Source organism: Hemicordylus capensis, chromosome 1 (assembly GCF_027244095.1).
Source record: "Hemicordylus capensis ecotype Gifberg chromosome 1, rHemCap1.1.pri, whole genome shotgun sequence".
Classification (NCBI taxonomy): Eukaryota; Metazoa; Chordata; class Lepidosauria; order Squamata; family Cordylidae; genus Hemicordylus; species Hemicordylus capensis.
The window spans coordinates 34312726-34329390 of NC_069657.1; the positions used below are offsets into that span (position 1 = coordinate 34312726).

General features: G+C 44.2%; 1 long non-coding RNA gene across 4 annotated transcripts in view; it reads left to right on the top strand.

Annotated features, from left to right (window-relative positions):
- Positions 1-16665, top strand: part of LOC128338392 (uncharacterized) — a 38835-nt gene that overhangs the window by 6907 nt on the left and 15263 nt on the right. The window contains exons 2-3 of one of the 4 annotated variants that reach the window (XR_008312599.1): positions 452-591; positions 3398-3607. This is a non-coding gene — a long non-coding RNA (uncharacterized LOC128338392). The remainder of the gene's footprint in view (positions 1-451; positions 592-3397; positions 3608-16665) is intronic. The other 3 variants (XR_008312598.1, XR_008312600.1, XR_008312601.1) reach the window with 3 other exon arrangements.

Consider the following 16665-nt stretch of genomic DNA (forward strand, 5'->3'; position numbering starts at 1 on the left):
CGCTCTCACCACAGACAACCGGAGGGGAAGCCCTGGGCGGCCGGATCGGCCACCCACACAACTGCCAGCTCTGTCACGGAGCTGGCAGGGGCTTGGGAGTTTGGGGGCCGCGCAGCCCCCAGAAGTTCCGGCATGCGCTACACGAGCGTGCAGAGCATGCTGGAGAGACCCCCGAGCGGGGAGACTGCTTTTTAGCCTCCCGGTCGGGGGTCTCCTCGTGAGTTGCTGCAGCAACACACGGTCCGGAAACCCCAGTTAGCAGAGCGCTCACTCCGCTAACCTGGGCTAAGGGAAGGGCTTCACAAGCGGGTTACGTGCTTTGAGGCAACTGGGCTTGCCTGCAAGCCCGGTGGTTCTCATGTTCTGCTAAAATTGGGCTAGGCTCCCCTACCCTGATTTTAGCTGATTGTGAGAATAGCCTCAGAGAGTTCTGAAAGTCAGTCTTCTGCAGGGAGAAACCCAACGGAAATCACTAAGAAGAAAAAGAAGAGCCAGGCTGCATTGAGCTGTGCTGTGATCAGAACCACCCAGCAAGCCAGAAGCTGACAAGAAAGCACAGAGGACTCTGAGGAGGGACCAGTATAAAGTCAGGTAGTAGATGCGGTTTTTTCCAGTTTTTTGTTTCCCTTACCTGCTCTGTTAATAACTGTTTTGAATTTTGCTGCAAAAGTAATGTTTTAAATGAACTAACGTTTCTAAAAGTAAATTTTCTTGTTAAAAAAATTGAGAAGCTAGTTGATGATTGTCCCCACCCCACCCCTATAAGCCCTTTCCACACTGCTGAGGGTTTTTTGTTTTGTTTTTGGACTGTTGTAGTGGACCCAGCTATGCCAAAAGTCCACTTAGTGGCAGTGGTAAAAAGGTTAGGAGGAATAGAGGGCTGTTCCTCCACAGCATGGAATATTGACATGCTTCAGATTTTAACAAAAATCCTCGACTGAAAAATAAGTTTACATTTTTCTGTCCTTCTGTTCCTTCTCAACCTTGTGAAGTTCTTGATTATGCTTTAATTCCCTTAAATTTGCCTGTCTTAAATTTATATTACAAATTTAAATTTGTATTACAAATTCCTTCCGATAGCTATCAAATGAAAAATACTGGGGTCCTTTTCTCAGTTATTTCCCGCATTTTGTCATTGATTGGAGCAATATGTGGCAATGACCTTAATTTCAGCTTCAGAATGAAAAGCTCTGGAAACTCAAAAGTAAAGGAATCTGCCAAGGGCACAATAATGCCAACAGGTTTTGTTATTTTAGTTCCTCTCTTTTTTATGGTGAGTCTGGGACCAAAATAAGCATAACAACACCCAGTACCATTCACTGTGAACCATTTTTTAAATTACCGAATTATGAACTTAACAAACACCATATGAATGATTATTAATTTAATTCAATTCTACATTTTTTAAAAAATGCATTAATCCCTTGCAGGTTTTAATTTCAATCGTGCCTGTGCAGAACACACACCTGGTATCTGTAGTAGTGGTGGTAGTAGTAGTAGATGATGCCCTCAGAGCCAACGAGGAAGGAAGCAAATAAGGTTATGCAAGTCTAGTATGTAACCAAGAACTAATGGAATTTAACGGTTCAGTAGAACTTCACTGAATATTTATTCAAAAGATTTAAGAACGCACAATGCTCTTTCATTGCAGCAAAAAACTAAGGTGAAACGTTTAATCCACAGAAGCGGAACCTAAACTGAAAATGTTCCTAGTGCAGTGTGCCCTCTGTGTAGATAATCATTTAGATGACCTTTAGATAATTCCAAGTTATCTACAAAGCAATGTGTTCTTGAAGACTAAAAAAGAATTGGAATAGTTCATATGATCCTTGATCCTTTCAATATAGCAAGCCAATGAAACAACTGCATGTTGTTCTGTCTAGATTTTAATGTCCTTAATGCTTTAAGTGTAATGGTTGCGAGACCAATTACACAACCAGCAAAAATCGGGCTTGGCTCTCTTAGCCCAATTTTCACTGGTCGTGAGAAAAGCCTCTCTGTGTTTTCCTTCTAGCCAATGATGGGGGGTGGGGGGTGGGGAGAGAGAGAGATTACTAAAGAGCTATATCTGCATTTCTAAAGAGAGTATCCCTCTTATCACTGATTCTACATCAGTGCTTCCCCTTATTTGCTCCAGCATTTTCAGAAAATGTAGATTAAAACCAGCATTATTAAATCCCAGAAATAAATTGAGATAAGCTAGAATTTGCAAGACAAAGCCCGATTTGTGTGTGGAGTGGGTCCAAGGATCTTGAAGGGACTTAGGAGTAGGTTTGGCTGGTGTGTGAACGCACACACTCTCTTCTGAAGGAGATTCGGGGTAGAAGCCCTGTCTGTAATGTCTCCTGGAGCCAGCACTGGCTGCCCACCAGATTACTGTGCTGTGCACATACTCTGCCCTGCCCTGCAGGCAGTCCTGAGAGAATGTGCCTTCCTCCTCATAGCTAGCAAGGGATGGTATGGGATTTCCCTTTTTTCATTATCCCCCAACCCTGAATATTTATGGAATAGCTTGCTATGGGGCTTTGATATCAGGCTCAGATGGGTGTGTGTGTGTGTGTGTGTGTGTGTGAATGCACTATGCTCCAGTTGGTTTGCTGTCCAGAAAGGCTGAATGAGAACTGTGAAGCAAGGGCATGTGTTGTGCTTTTAACTTTCCCCCTCACAAATCCACAATATGTCCAAGCTGGTTGGACATGTCCAAACACCTCACTCATTCACACTGTTTACTCAGTATGTCGTCAGTCAGTATGATTCTGTAATCAAATGAAATGTTAAGGAGGCCACGCACATGCTGGTTCGCCCCCAGCCCCACACACCCCTAGGGACTGCCCTGCTGGTGGTTGCTTCACTGGCTAAAACCAGTCAGCTGATGATGCCTGCCAATTGTCCCTTCTTGTTCAATGATCACTATGCTCCTGCAGACAGCTGCCCAAGTCTATTTCTTCTTCTTATAAACAGATCCCTCTCCTTCTTCTGTTAGGAAGGGAAGGGGGGAAAACAGCATGGTGGCATTTTACTTTCCTTCCTGGTGAGCCATGCATGGGGAGTGTGCTGGGTGAGCTGCTTTACACTGTGAGACTTGACCCCCCCACCTTCTCCTGGGGACTCTATGGGTTAATTAATCTCAGGGATAGATTAATGCATGGGCAAAGTGGGCACTTGCATATGGTGGCAAATTTGGGGGGGCAGAAATTTTTGAGAGGTGAACTAAGAAGTGTGTTCCCTATTAACATCCTCCTCATCCTGTAGCCTCTTGCATCCCCATCCTGACAAAAAAAGAGCCAACCAAATGCATACTTTAAAATTTATTAGCTGTTATTACTGTGCCAACCGAAGTGCTGGGCTGGGAACCCTCACCCGCGGGGTGACCTCTCTTCTTCTTCCTGTTTCCTAGGATTGGGGAGGGAACCCAAGGATTCTGCTGCCAGTTGGAGAGAAAGGTAACAGCCGCACCTTGAAGACCCACCTTCTGCACCTCTCGACTCAGATTTAACTTGAACTAACAAACCTGTTAAATAAATAATAGCCCAGATCAACAGACAAAGCAGGCCTCCCCTGCTCCGCAAAGTCGAGGGCTTCTAACTGTGAGACCCAGTTTTTGCAGGTGAGCAAAACGAGCAGGGAGGGAGCCCTAGGCGGCCGGATTGGCCGCCCACACGATTACTGGCTCCGTGACGGAGCTGGCAGGGGCTGGGGGGAGTGGGGGCCAATCAGCCCCCAGAAGCTCCAGCATGCCCTGCGCGAGTGCAGGAGCCGGAGCTGGGAGGTGGCTTTTCGCCTCCCCTCTGGGGGTCTCCTCGTGAGTAGCCACGGCACAGAGCTGGCTCACGGCTACTCACAATTTAAAAAAAACCTGGGTTTGCAGAGCGCTTGCTCCGCAAACCCGGTTTTATTGGTGGGCTACTTAGGCGGGTTAACCGCCTGCGAGCCCCGTGGCTCCCATGATCAGGCAAAATTGGGCTAGGCTCTCCTAGCCCGATTTTGCCTGATTGTGAGAATAGCCCCTATGAGTGTGTTTTGCCATCACAGAAGAATATAGGGATTATCGTATGCTAGCCAGCAGCAATACCTCAAGAATAAGATTGTTCTGTAATTTTTTTTTTCTGATTTTTGTTCACTGGACTCTCCAACTTGTTCTAGGATAGCAAATGCAAATTTTCATTCATTCCTTATTCCTTATTTATTATTCAAGTAAATCTAAAAGTCTCTTCAAGGATAACATGTAAAATGGGCCATAAGTAATGCTGCCCTGAATAGATAATCTCATGTATAATATTTTTGACAGCTACATGAAACCGCTGGGAGAGATCATCAGGAGATTTTATGCAGGGTGTTATCAGTATGCTGATGACACCCAAATCTATTTCTCTATGTCATCATCATTGGGAGAAGGCATAACCTCCCTAAATGCCTGCCTGGGGGCAGTAATGGGCTGGATAAGGGATAACAAACTGAGGCTGAATCCAGATAAGACAGAGGTACTTGTTGTGTGGGGTCGGAACTTAGGAGACTATTTTGATCTGCCAGTTCTGGGTGGGGTCATGCTCCCCCAGAAGGTACAGGTACTCAATCTGGGAGTACCTCTGGATCCGAACCTCTCTCTGATGTCTCAGGTTGAGGCAGTGGCTAGAGTTGCTTTTTACCAGCTTTGGCTGATACACCAACTGCATCCGTTTCTTCAGATAAACTACCTCAAAATGGTGGTACATATGCTGGTAACCTCTAGGCTGGATTAATGCAACGTGCTCTATGTGGTGCTGCCTTTGTACGTAGTCCGGAAACTACAGTTGGTCCAGAATGTGTTGGTCAGGTTGGTTTCTGGGTCATCTAGGAGAGACCATATTACTCCTGTGTTGAAAGAACTACACTGGCTGCCAATATGTTTGCAGGGAAAATACAAGGTGCTGGTTATTACCTATAAAACTCTAAACAGCTTAGGCCCTGGGTATTTAAGAGAACTTCTTCTTCAACATGAGCCCCGCTGCCTGTTAAGATCATCTGGAGAGGTTCATCTGCAACTGCCGCCAACTCGTTTAGCGGCTACTCGGGAACGGACCTTCTCCATTGCTGTCCCTGGACTTTGGAATGTGCTCTCTGTTGAAATAAGAGCCTCCCCATCTCTGGCAATTTTTTTAAAGGCACTGAAAACACATTTATTCACCCAGGATTTTAATTAGATTTATGGTTTTAAATTTTAATGTTAGTTTTAAATGATTTTAATGTTAATGGTTTTTAATGTTTAAATTATTTTAATTGTTTAATTGATTTAGTTTTGATTTTAATTGTTTTGTTTTTTATTTTGATGTAAACTGCCCTGAGTCATTTTGGAAGGGTGGTATATAAATCATAGATAGATATAAATCATAGATAGATAGATAGATAGATAGATAGATAGATAGATAGATAGATAGATAGATAACTTCCAGAGGGGCAGATGTGTTAGTCTGTTGCAGCAAAACCCACAAAGATTATTGTGGTGCCTTAAAGAGTACCACATTTATTTCATCATAAGTTTTTGTGGACTAGAACCTACTTCATCTCAGATGCCTGAAATGTTATCCTCAGAGTGTGTGTGCGTATAGATATATGCCCTCTTCACATGTTATGCTGTATGTGTGTACAGGTGTCTATACACATGTATATGTTCATTCTTGTGTGAATGGCTGTACATGCGTTCACTTTAAAAATGAACCTAGGTACAGGTCTTTCAAATGCCAGGGACAGATAGGAAGTGTACTGCGGTATGCACCTTGAACATAATGTGCAAATAACTGTACTTGTGTCCATATCTCTGCATGCATACATTGTACATAGATTTTATGTGCATTTAACATAATGTGTGAATAGTGATGATGGATAGATAGATAGATAGATAGATAGATAGAGAGAGAGAGAGAGAGAGAGAGAGAGAGAGAGAGAGAGATAGATAGATAGATAGATAGATAGATAGATAGATAGATAGAAGCCCTATTCAAACATTATGTTGTACATGTGTTCAGTGTTCAGAAGCACATGTTTTTATCTGAATGACTGTTGGTGCATTCATTTAAAAAGTGAACATGAGTACTGGTCCCTCAAATGCAGGGTACAGATAGGAAGTATACTGCTGTACCTGAACATATCATGTGAATAATTGTATGTGTGTACACGTCTGTATATGTGTACACTGTATGCAGATTGTACATGAGTTGAACATAATGTGTGAACAGGTCTGGATGGATAGATGGGGTTAGAGAGTAAAAATGGGGGAAAGGGTGTAAGGACTCTGAGACCATTTGTTTAAGAGCAGGAAATAAGTACAAGGATAATTCACAATCTCAGTCTTCTTGACTAGGCAAATGAATTGCATTGGTTTCCTGTTAGAGCGTAAACTCTATAGGAGCTTAAACTGTTTTAATTGGGGTTTTCCCCCATTTCTCTTTCTCTATCCCCCACATATATACGGTATATACCCCGAATACACATCAAGCAGAAACCACTGTTTGCCGGCGGGGTAGTGGGGTTTGGCTGGAAAACAGGGTATGGGCCAACTGGGTTCAGCTTCTCACACAGTGCCAGCTGGTTTTGTCCAACCAAGTTCTCTCTCACGCTGTTTTTGACAGCACCTCTGTAGCACATGTTTGCATGGACATCTACTTTGGCCCTGAGCATAACACTTCATTGTTTTGATGAAGTGGGCTCTAGTCTATGGAAATTTATGCTGAAATAAATGTGTTAGCCTTTAAGGCAGTGGTTTCCAACCAGGGTTAACATAAGAACATAAGAACAGCCCTGCTGGATCAGGCCCAAGGCCCATCTAGTCCAGCATCCTGTTTCTCACAGTGGTCCACCAGATGCTGCTGGAAGCCACAGACAGGAGTTGAGGGCGTGCCCTCTCTCCTGCCATTACTCCCCTGCAACTGGTTCTCAGAGCCATCCTGCCTTTTGAGACTGGAGGTGGCCCACAGCCCTCCGACTAGTAGCCATTGATGGACCTCTCCTCCATGAAGTTATACAAACCCCTCTTAAAGCCATCCAGGTTGTTGGCTGTCACTGCATCCTGTGGCAGAGAGTTCCACAAGTGGATCACGCATTGTGTGAAAAAGTACTTCCGTTTGTTGGTCCTAGACCTCCTGGCAATCAATTTCATGGAATGACCCCTGGTTCTAGTGTTGTGTGAGAGGGAAAAGAATTTCTCTCTCTCCAAATTCTCCAAACCATGCATGATTTTATAGACCTCTGTCAGGTCTCCCCGCAGTCGTCTTTTTTTCAAAGCTAAAAAGCCCCAGGTGTTGTAGTCTTGCCTCATAAGAAAGGTGCTCTAGGCCCCTAATCATCTTGGTTGCCCTCTTCTGCACCTTTTCCAGTTTAACAATGTCCTTTTTAAGATGTGGTGACCAGAATTGTACGCAGCACTCCAAGTGTGGTCGCACCATAGTTTTGTATAAGGGCATTATAATATTAGCCATTTTATTTTCAATCCCCTTTCTAATGATCCCTAGCATGGAATTGGCCTTTTTCACAGCTGCCGCACATTGAGTCAACACTTTCGAGCTGTTCACCACAACCCCAAGATCCCTCTTCTGGTCTGTCACCTACAGCTCGGATCCCATCAGCATATACTTGAAGTTGGGGTTTTTCGTCCCAATGTGCATCACTTTACACTTGCTGACATTGAACTGCATTTGCCATTTTGTCGCCCACTCACCCAGTTTGGAGAGATCTTTTTGGTGCTGCTCACAATCCGTTTTGGATTTCACTACCCGGAAGAGTTTGGTATCATCTGCAAATTTGACCACCTCGCTACTTACCCCTGCTTCTAGATCATTTATGAATAAATTAAAAAGTACCGGTCCCAGAACAGATCCCTGGGGGACCCCACTTCTTACTTCCCTCCATTGTGAAAACTCTCCATTTATACCTACCCTCTGTTTCCTGTCTTTCAGCCAGTTAGCAATCTACACATGTACCTGTCCCCTTATCCCATGACTGCTAAGTTTCCTCAGGAGTTGTTGATGAGGAACTTTGTCAAAAGCTTTTTGGAAGTCCAGGTAGACTATGTCAACTGGATCACCTTGATCCACACACTCGTTGACACCCTCAAAGAAGTCCAAAAGGTTGGTGAGGCAAGATTTAACCTTTGCGGAAGCCATGCTGGCTCACTCCCAGCAGGGCCTGTTCTTCTAGGTGCTTTACAATTTTATTCTTGAGGATGCTTTCAATCAATTTGCCTTGAACGGATGTTAGGCTAACTGGCCTGTAATTTCCCGAATCGCCCCTGGATCCCTTTTTGAAAATCGGTGTTACATTTGCTACTCTCCAGTCCTCTGGTACAGAGCCCGATTTCAGGGATAAGTTGAAAATTTTAGCAAGGAGGTCGGCAATTTCACGTTTGAGCTCTTTGAGGACTCTTGGATGGATGCCATCCTGCCCTGGTGATTTGTTAGCTTTCAGTTCCTCCAGATGTTGCTGAACTACAACTCCCATCATCCCCAGACAAGACTCACACATGCAGAGGGGCAAGACTCTGTTAGAATATTGGTGGTATACCTCCTATGCATTTATACTGCCCATGCATTTAATCCATGTTAGGATTTGCTTGCCTGATGAAGCAGCTGAGAAGTAATCAGCACAGGCATCTATAGCCCATGACTCAGAGGAGGGGGACTTTTCTACTTGTGATTAAGCGTATCCTAGATTTGCCAAATTTTAATTGCATGCTGACCATGATTGGGGTCAATGGTGAATCAATCAGCCAGATCAGTCATATAAAATGAAATTGACATCTTCTCCATAAGGCTCTATTGTGGGATTCCACACAGTTAGGGAGCTTATTCTCATGTGCAACAAATGTTTCCAAAAATACATAACATTTTCTTCACTCCAGATCAATCCCATGATATTCCTGATCAAAACAATGCTGTATCCCTGCTGTATCAGGGTCAGACAACACCAGGCTTGTATGGAATGGGGAAATGCTTTGGGTGGAAAGATGATGCTATGATCTCATGCTGTTGCAAATGCATTATGCACATTTCTGTATTTCAAATGTCACAAAGAAAGAATGCATGCATTGTTAGAAGCCATTTCCTTTCATCTAGCATATGAGGGATTATCATTAATGCTGTCAGGTCTCCTGGAAATCACATGGATCAAACTCAACCATGTGGTTACTTACAGGCATGCAAATCTGGGGTCTCCTTTTTGATTGTGACTTTTCTTTAGTCCTGAGAAATATGGTCACTAAGAACAACCATGATATTGCAGAACTATAACTGTGAAGATGAATGAGTGCATGAAGATTAATGGAAAGAGTGTGGTCTTTTGTGAGTCACTTTCCAAAAAGAAATCCACTAACCATCAAGATAATCTTCATTGTGATCACATGACCACACCAGGACACTTAAAGCTAGAATTATACTAATCGTCTAAGCACAGAAATAATTCATACTTTGAAGAAGCATGGTTAGCCAGCAGTCACTGATCAAAGAGCAAGGCAGTGAATGTGTATACATTACCGATAAGGATCGTTCGTGACCTGGCATCCCAATCCTACTGACATAGCTGAGATGAACATTGAGCTATGTACCTTGATAATCATGTACAGAACCACCAAGTATTAGATAGGTAGATTTCCCCTGCACTGTAGGACTCAAACCTGCTGGAAGGTTAAACCTTCTGCAGGAGTGTAGCAAGATTGGAGTGTACTCTGGGACAAAAAGGTGGACCCCTGTACCACACCCTAGTCTTCTTCAGGGACGCACGAATGGGAGAACAAAGAGGAAGCTGACCCCCAGCTGGCAGGGACCCCCTTCCTCAGGGGTCCAGGGGCATCTGTGCCCCACTTGTTCAATTGTAGCTGTGTCCCTGACCCTCTTACCTGCACCCCTTAACCCCTAATCCCAGGTTGTAAGAGCTGGCTGTAGTTCTTAGTACGAAAATGGCACTTCGCATGTGCTCAGGGTTATTCTCCTCTTTATTATTTTACATGTTTCTGTAGAGGCACTCTTAACCCTGGACTTTGGTGCTGAAGTCTCTTTAGTCTGTCCTGGGTGGTTTAGAGACAGAGTAGGGAAATAAATATGTGGGATGGGGATGTATTAAGTTGCTGGTTGAAATGTTTCTGCGGATGCATATTTGCATAAATATACCTGTTTTATATTCTTACATTCTTGTGAGTTCAATTGCTGTTTGTGCCCTCAAGAACCCACTGGTTAAAAATACTGTGTGTGTCACATTGTGTGTGTGTGTGTGTAGGGGGATGGTGCTTAACTTGCAGCGGGGGGAGGGGCTTCAAAGGCCTTTCCGTCTAGGCTCCAGAATTACCTAGATGCACTTCTGTGTTTCTGAGCTAAGCACTGGCACCAGACCATGACTCTTGATATGCCCTGTTTGCCCTGACATAGCTGTCTGATATTGTCTTAGGAAGATGGTGCATACATCAGCAATTTCCAGTCCTGGCCCCACACATTTCCACGTACAAATTTCGATGCCATGTGTTTATCTAGAATTGACTGATGTGAATGTGTATAGGCTGCTTTTCCCCTTGTAAAACACCTCGGAGTGGCTTATAGCTAAAATTTATTTTAAAACAGTGGCGGACATCCTAACAAAGCATGTGCTCACACAGCAGGCCACCCCCTGCAGCTCAGAGTGTTCCATTATGCACGTGTTTTTGCACAATAGAGCAAGTGGGCACTTCTCCTGGAGTGCTCCCAAAACCCTCTGTCACAGTGGAGAGATATTGCTGTGAGAGAGGGAGCCTAGGAGAGTGCTCTGGGAACAGTGTCCGCTCACTCTGGAGCTGGGGGTGGTGGTCCTGCTGCATGTGCAAACCTGTTATTGATAAAAGAGGAAAGAATTAAACCATGGTAAAGCAGCACAGCGGGGAAATGCTTGACTAACAAGCAGAAGGTTGCCAGTTCAAATCCCTGCTGGTACTATATCAGGCAGCAGCGATAGGAAGATGCTGAAAGGCATCATCTCATACTGCGCAGGAGGAGGCAATGGTAAACCCTTCCTGTATTCTACCAAAGACAAACACAGGGCTCTGTGGGCGCCAGGAGTCAAAATAGACTTGACGGCACACTGTACCTTTACTTACCTCAGTAAAAACCAGCCAGATAAATAATTCAGACCAGACAGAACACCTGACAGAATGGGAGGGTCTTGGCAATCTGTTGGAAAATGAGTGTGTGTGTGTGTGTGTGTGTGTGTGTGTGTGTGTGTGTGTTCAGGGGTGGGGGGCAAGCAGACCTCCAAGAGGGGGGAGTTCCACAACCTCAGTACTGCTATTGAGTAGGACCTAATACAACAAAACAACAACATATATTTATATACTGCTTTTCAACAATAGTTTCCAAAGTGGTTTACATAGATAAATAATTAATAAATAAGTAAGTAAGATGGATCCCTGTCCCCAAAGGGCTCACAATCTAAAAATAAACATGAGATCGACACCAACAACAGTTACTGGAGATACTGTGCTGGGAGTGGATAGGGCCAGTTGCTCTACCCCTGCTAAATAAAGAGAACCATCACTTTAAAGAGGTGCCTCTTTGCCCAGTTAGCAGTGGTGCTTCAAAGCCAGTGACGCATCTGATAGCACCGCAACTCTAGCCTAATTAAGATGTTATTGATAAAGAGTCTGTACATGAGTACAAGCCTCCCCAAATGCTACGTAAGTCCTGCCTTCCTGGTGCTCCACTCACACACACGCTGCACTGTGCCCAGGGCCGGTGCTAGGGTTTTTTGCGCCCTAGGCGAGATCACCTTCTGGCGCCCCCCCACCCCCCCGGCCAATCATATTTCAAACACAGATGTATTATAGGAAGAATGAAAAGCACAGAATTTGAAATTGTTAATTTATTTTTTAAAAATTGTGAAAACAAGTCATAAAACAATTTCTGATTTATTTTCTCAAACAGAACACAGTTTTAGCACAGAAATCACTTTGAAAAATGTTAAATGTGATGCTGAAATTTAAGGCTCTTTAATGTTTCAATTTCAAGCAAATCAAAATCTTATTTTACGTGCCTTTTCCTTTGCAAATTTTGTTAACAGTTCCTTCAGGTCAAGTGCTGATGCTTCAGCATGTTCGATTGATATAGTTGCCAAACCAACTAGTCTCTTTTGGAGCATAGTTGAGCGTATGTGTGTTTTTATAAGTTTGAGTTTTGAAAAACTGCGTTCACCACTTGCCACTGACACTGGAAGTGTGAGAAGGATCCTAAGAGAAACAAAAACATTAGGCACACTATTCTGGATTTTGTGTTGTAGTATGAAGAGAAGTACTTTTTGTGGTGGCATAGACTCTGGAAGCCTTCGAGCAACTGCTTGAAGTTCACAGCACAGATCTTCAGCATCAATATCTTTGTTTTCATTGTGTGTCAATGACTGCTCCATAGTCTTGCAGGCCTTTCGTACATCTTCAGTACATTTTTTGTTGATGCTGTATATATCATACAGGAAGCCAAATATGGAATTATAGTGTTGTAGTTGTTGGAATCTCTCAACAGATTGAATGGCCATATCTAAAACAGCATAATAGAAATCCACTTTGAATTTTTGCTTTGGATCTTGTGGAGCTTCATCTGGGGCCTCATACCCAAACTGTTTTTTCTTTCTCCTTTGTCTAAATTGTTCTGTCTCAAAGTTTGGTAATATTTCTAACTCCTTTGCAATCACACTAGCATCTATCAAAACTTGTTCAAAACCATCATCACACCTACAGCCCACAAGATAATTCTTGGTTACTTGTAATTGACTTGTAGCTGAACTTAAATCAGTTTCCTTATTTTGTAGTAGTTTGCTTGTCAGATTTATTTCAAAAAGCATGTTGTACCATACAACAAGGGATACCACAAACTTGAACTTACTAATGCCTTCAGCAAGACCCTTAGCTACAACAAGAGATTCACTTGTTGTTTTATGTGGGTGTGGTTCATTATAGATCTCCATTAAAGCATCATATATACTACCAAGATGATATCTCAGTGGTTTCAAAGCATCAATCCGACTCTCCCATCTTGTTTGACTCAAAGGCTTAACAGTAATGGTAGGTACATGGCTAGTTAGTATTTGCCAATGCCGAGTTGATGCAGAGAAAGAATTATAGATCTGTTGAGCCAACATGAAGAAGCCTGTTGCTTCCCGGCAACTCTTAGCAGCATCATTGACAACCAAATTGAGAGAGTGCGCACTGCAGGGCACGAAAAAGGCACGTGGATTTATATCAAGAACTCTCTTTTGTACTCCATGTTCTTTACCTCTCATGTTACTCCCATTGTCATAACCTTGACCACGCAGATTCTCAAGTGGTAATCCCATTTGCTCAAGCAGCCAAAGAAAAGTTTCTGCCATAAAGGCACCAGTAGTCTTCTTTAGAGGAACAAATCCCAAGAAATGTTCTTTTATTGTAACCTCAGGCTCAGATGTTTCAGTATCTGATGGCATGATGACATCGACAAAATGTACAATCATAGTCATTTGTTCAGTATGACTAACATCAGGTGTACAGTCCAAAATAACTGAGTAGTATTTGGCGGAGTTTATACGTGCTAAAATGTTCTGTTTTATGGAAGTTGCTAGAAGCTCTAGAAGCTCATTTTGGATCTCTTTTCCTAAGTAGTGAACCATAGTTTCTTCATCTTTAACTCTGCTCACATGTTCAGTCATGACAGGGTCAAAAAGAGCCAAAAATTCAACAAGCTTCAAGAAATTTCCATTGTTCTCACTGTACAACTTTTCAGTTGTACCACGAAATGCCATGTTTTGCATGCCAAGAAATCTGACCGCAGCAATCAAGCGTTCCAAGACTTGTCGCCAATATTGCTCTTCTTCCCTTATTTTCTGTTGGTTGATATTATCAATTGTTTTTCCTTTCTGTAAGCGCAATTCAAGTTCTCTCCACGCCTGGTAACTGTATAGATGGAGAGTACTCCTCTCATGTGCCGACAGAATTGCTCCAATGTTCTTCCAGTCTTTTGAACCTGGGTCTTGTAAAGCTGTTGCTCCACCATCTCTTTTGCTGAACAGCCTACAGCAAAAACAAAAAACCACATCTTTTGAGGTAGAATATATCAGCCAATGACGGCACATTTCTTCACCATTTGCCAGTTTCCTCTTGTAATAGACAGAAGAGAATTTTCTTTTTTGGGAGTCTTTTGGAAATTTATATGATACAATCTGCCGTGGGCCATGCTGAACAATAAGCTGTCGCAAATTTTCACTGCAATAGTTAGGCCAGTTAGCAGGGTCACTGTAATCCAAGCTAGGCACAATACCAACATGTTTTGTAGTAATTGCAGTACTCTCAGTTTCCTCAAAATCCTCGGTTTCCTCTGTGTGTTCCACTGGAATATCTCCAGACTGTGAGACTTTGTCCTCAGAAGTAATACCACTTGTAGTAAGACCAATACCACTTGTACTAGGAGTTTCCTCAGTGGTAGTTTCACCAATGGTACTCTCATCTTTTTGTTCTGTACTTGGTATTTCTGGAAGAACACCTCTTGCTTGGCGTCTTCCTTGGCTCTTTCTGCCTTTCGTTTGCGGAACTGAGCTCCAGATGGTTTTTTCCTGTCAGCCATAATTCCCTTGGAAAATAACCATATTTAAGAATGCCCAAAAGCCTCTCCCTGCGGAGTCCCCGGGCCGCACCATGGCCCGCACGCCTGCCTGCGGCCAGGCCCCTGCTGCCGCGCCTTCCCCCTCACCCGCCGCCCCTGGCCCCAGGTGGCCTTGATGAGGCCCCCGCCGCCTCCTGGCCTGGCGCCACCGCCTTCTTACCTCGTCGTCGTCCGACCAGCCCGCAGCTCCGCCAGCAGCCCAGCACCTCCGCTCGCGACTCCGGGCCAGGTGCCAAGGAGGGAAACTGCGGTCTGCTGCTGCGCCTGTGCGCGAGGCACGAGCAGCACCGCAGCAGCGCCTGCCTCGGCCTCCGGAGGGCGGGCCACGGGTAAAGAGAAGTGGGCGGGCGCCAGCAGGCTGTGTGGCGCGTGAAAGAAAAGGAGCGGCACCGGGCGGCAGCGGGGGGTGGGGGGGCGGCAGGCTGGCCAGAGCCCCCTCCATTTTGGCGCCCTAGGCAACTGCCTAGTTCGCCTTAATGGACGCGCCGGCACTGACTGTGCCCAGTTACAGTGTTTGTCTGAAGAGGAGGTGAACTCTGTAAGCGTGATGGCAGGCACTTCCATGCACTGAAGCACCTGCCATCCCACTGATGGCATTTGCCTCTTTAGGCCAACACTATAACCTTGAGCAGTGCAAAGATCTGAGTCAGTGACAAGCGGGAACATGCGGGACTCCCCCAGCACTTTGGGAAGCTTGTAGTTGCATACAGCCTGGTTATAAACAATATCAGAATTGGGCTTTTGAGGCCGTGATCAGTAGTGATCATGGTTGTTCACAGCACAGCAATGCAAACATAGCCTTCTGTGTCTCCCTTTTTGAAGAATCCCAAATGGGGATTCACCTTGCCATGTTTTAACATATTTGTACATGTTGAATTTAAGGCTGCCAACTTTTCTTGACAAAGCCTCTGTCATAACTGCACAGCATGCAATAATTAATCAAGGGAAGCTTTTTCCTATCACTTCAAGGGTTCCATTGCTCTGTGTGTGTGTGTGTGTGTGTGTGTGTGTGTGTGTGTGTGTGTGTGTGAAACCTGTTAAAGACACAGGAGCCCTGCCCATAAAAAGTTGGCAACTGTGCATGAACCATTCACAGGGCTGGAAAAAGCACATATGCTAATTCAACATGGGTACACTAAAAAATCAGATGGCAAGTGGAAAGTGGTTTATGAATCCACCCTAATTTGAATCACTCATCATCCCTATGCCATGCTCGGGATTTTGCTCTTTTACCTCTAGAACACAATCTGTACCTGATACTAAAAGTCTGCCATAAAACTCTGAGGAGATATGTGCAGTCAGTTTATTTAATCAGAATACACTGATAAGCGAGTTCATATTGAAATAAACTAGGTCAATAACCAGTGCCGAGCACAGCACCTGTTTCTAATGCCAGAACTCAAGAAAATTATAAAATAATAATATTAATAACAACCACAACAGTAATAATAAAAAGTGACTTGAGCCATGGCAGCTCAAGGTATTGAGGGGAGGCATCAGATGTTACTTTGCCCCCATCCTTCTGGTAGGGGTCAGCCCCCTTTCAAAATGATCCTTGCAAGTTTTGAAAGAGAACTACCACCAGCCTCTTCTTTTCTCCTTGTGCAAAGCTTGCAAGGGTCAATAATCAAGGGTCAGCTCTCATCATTCTGAAGAGCTGCTCCAATGGCGGCAGCAGAGGGCAGCTTGCCACCATGCTGGTGTTCCAGTAATCTGCTGCCTGAAGCCAGCACCTCACCTTGCCTTATGAAAGGACTGCCCCTAGTGTTGAGCATGTGCAGTCAGCTCACAGGCAAGTAACCTTCATCAGCTCCTTCATCGGCTAAAATGTCCCCTAGTCAGAGGATGCCCTGACATTTAGTACATGATCAGGAGCAATATGCAAATAGGGGGGGAGGGGGGACCCTTAATAAAATGCACAAACTCCACTCCTGACTTTCCACAGTTTTAGCCAAATTATATCCCCTACAACCTTCTAAAAACAGTAGCTGAGGAGACCAGCACAAAAGGTAAGGTGTCCGTCCCCCTATGATTCCCTGTAATTCAGTAACTGGTT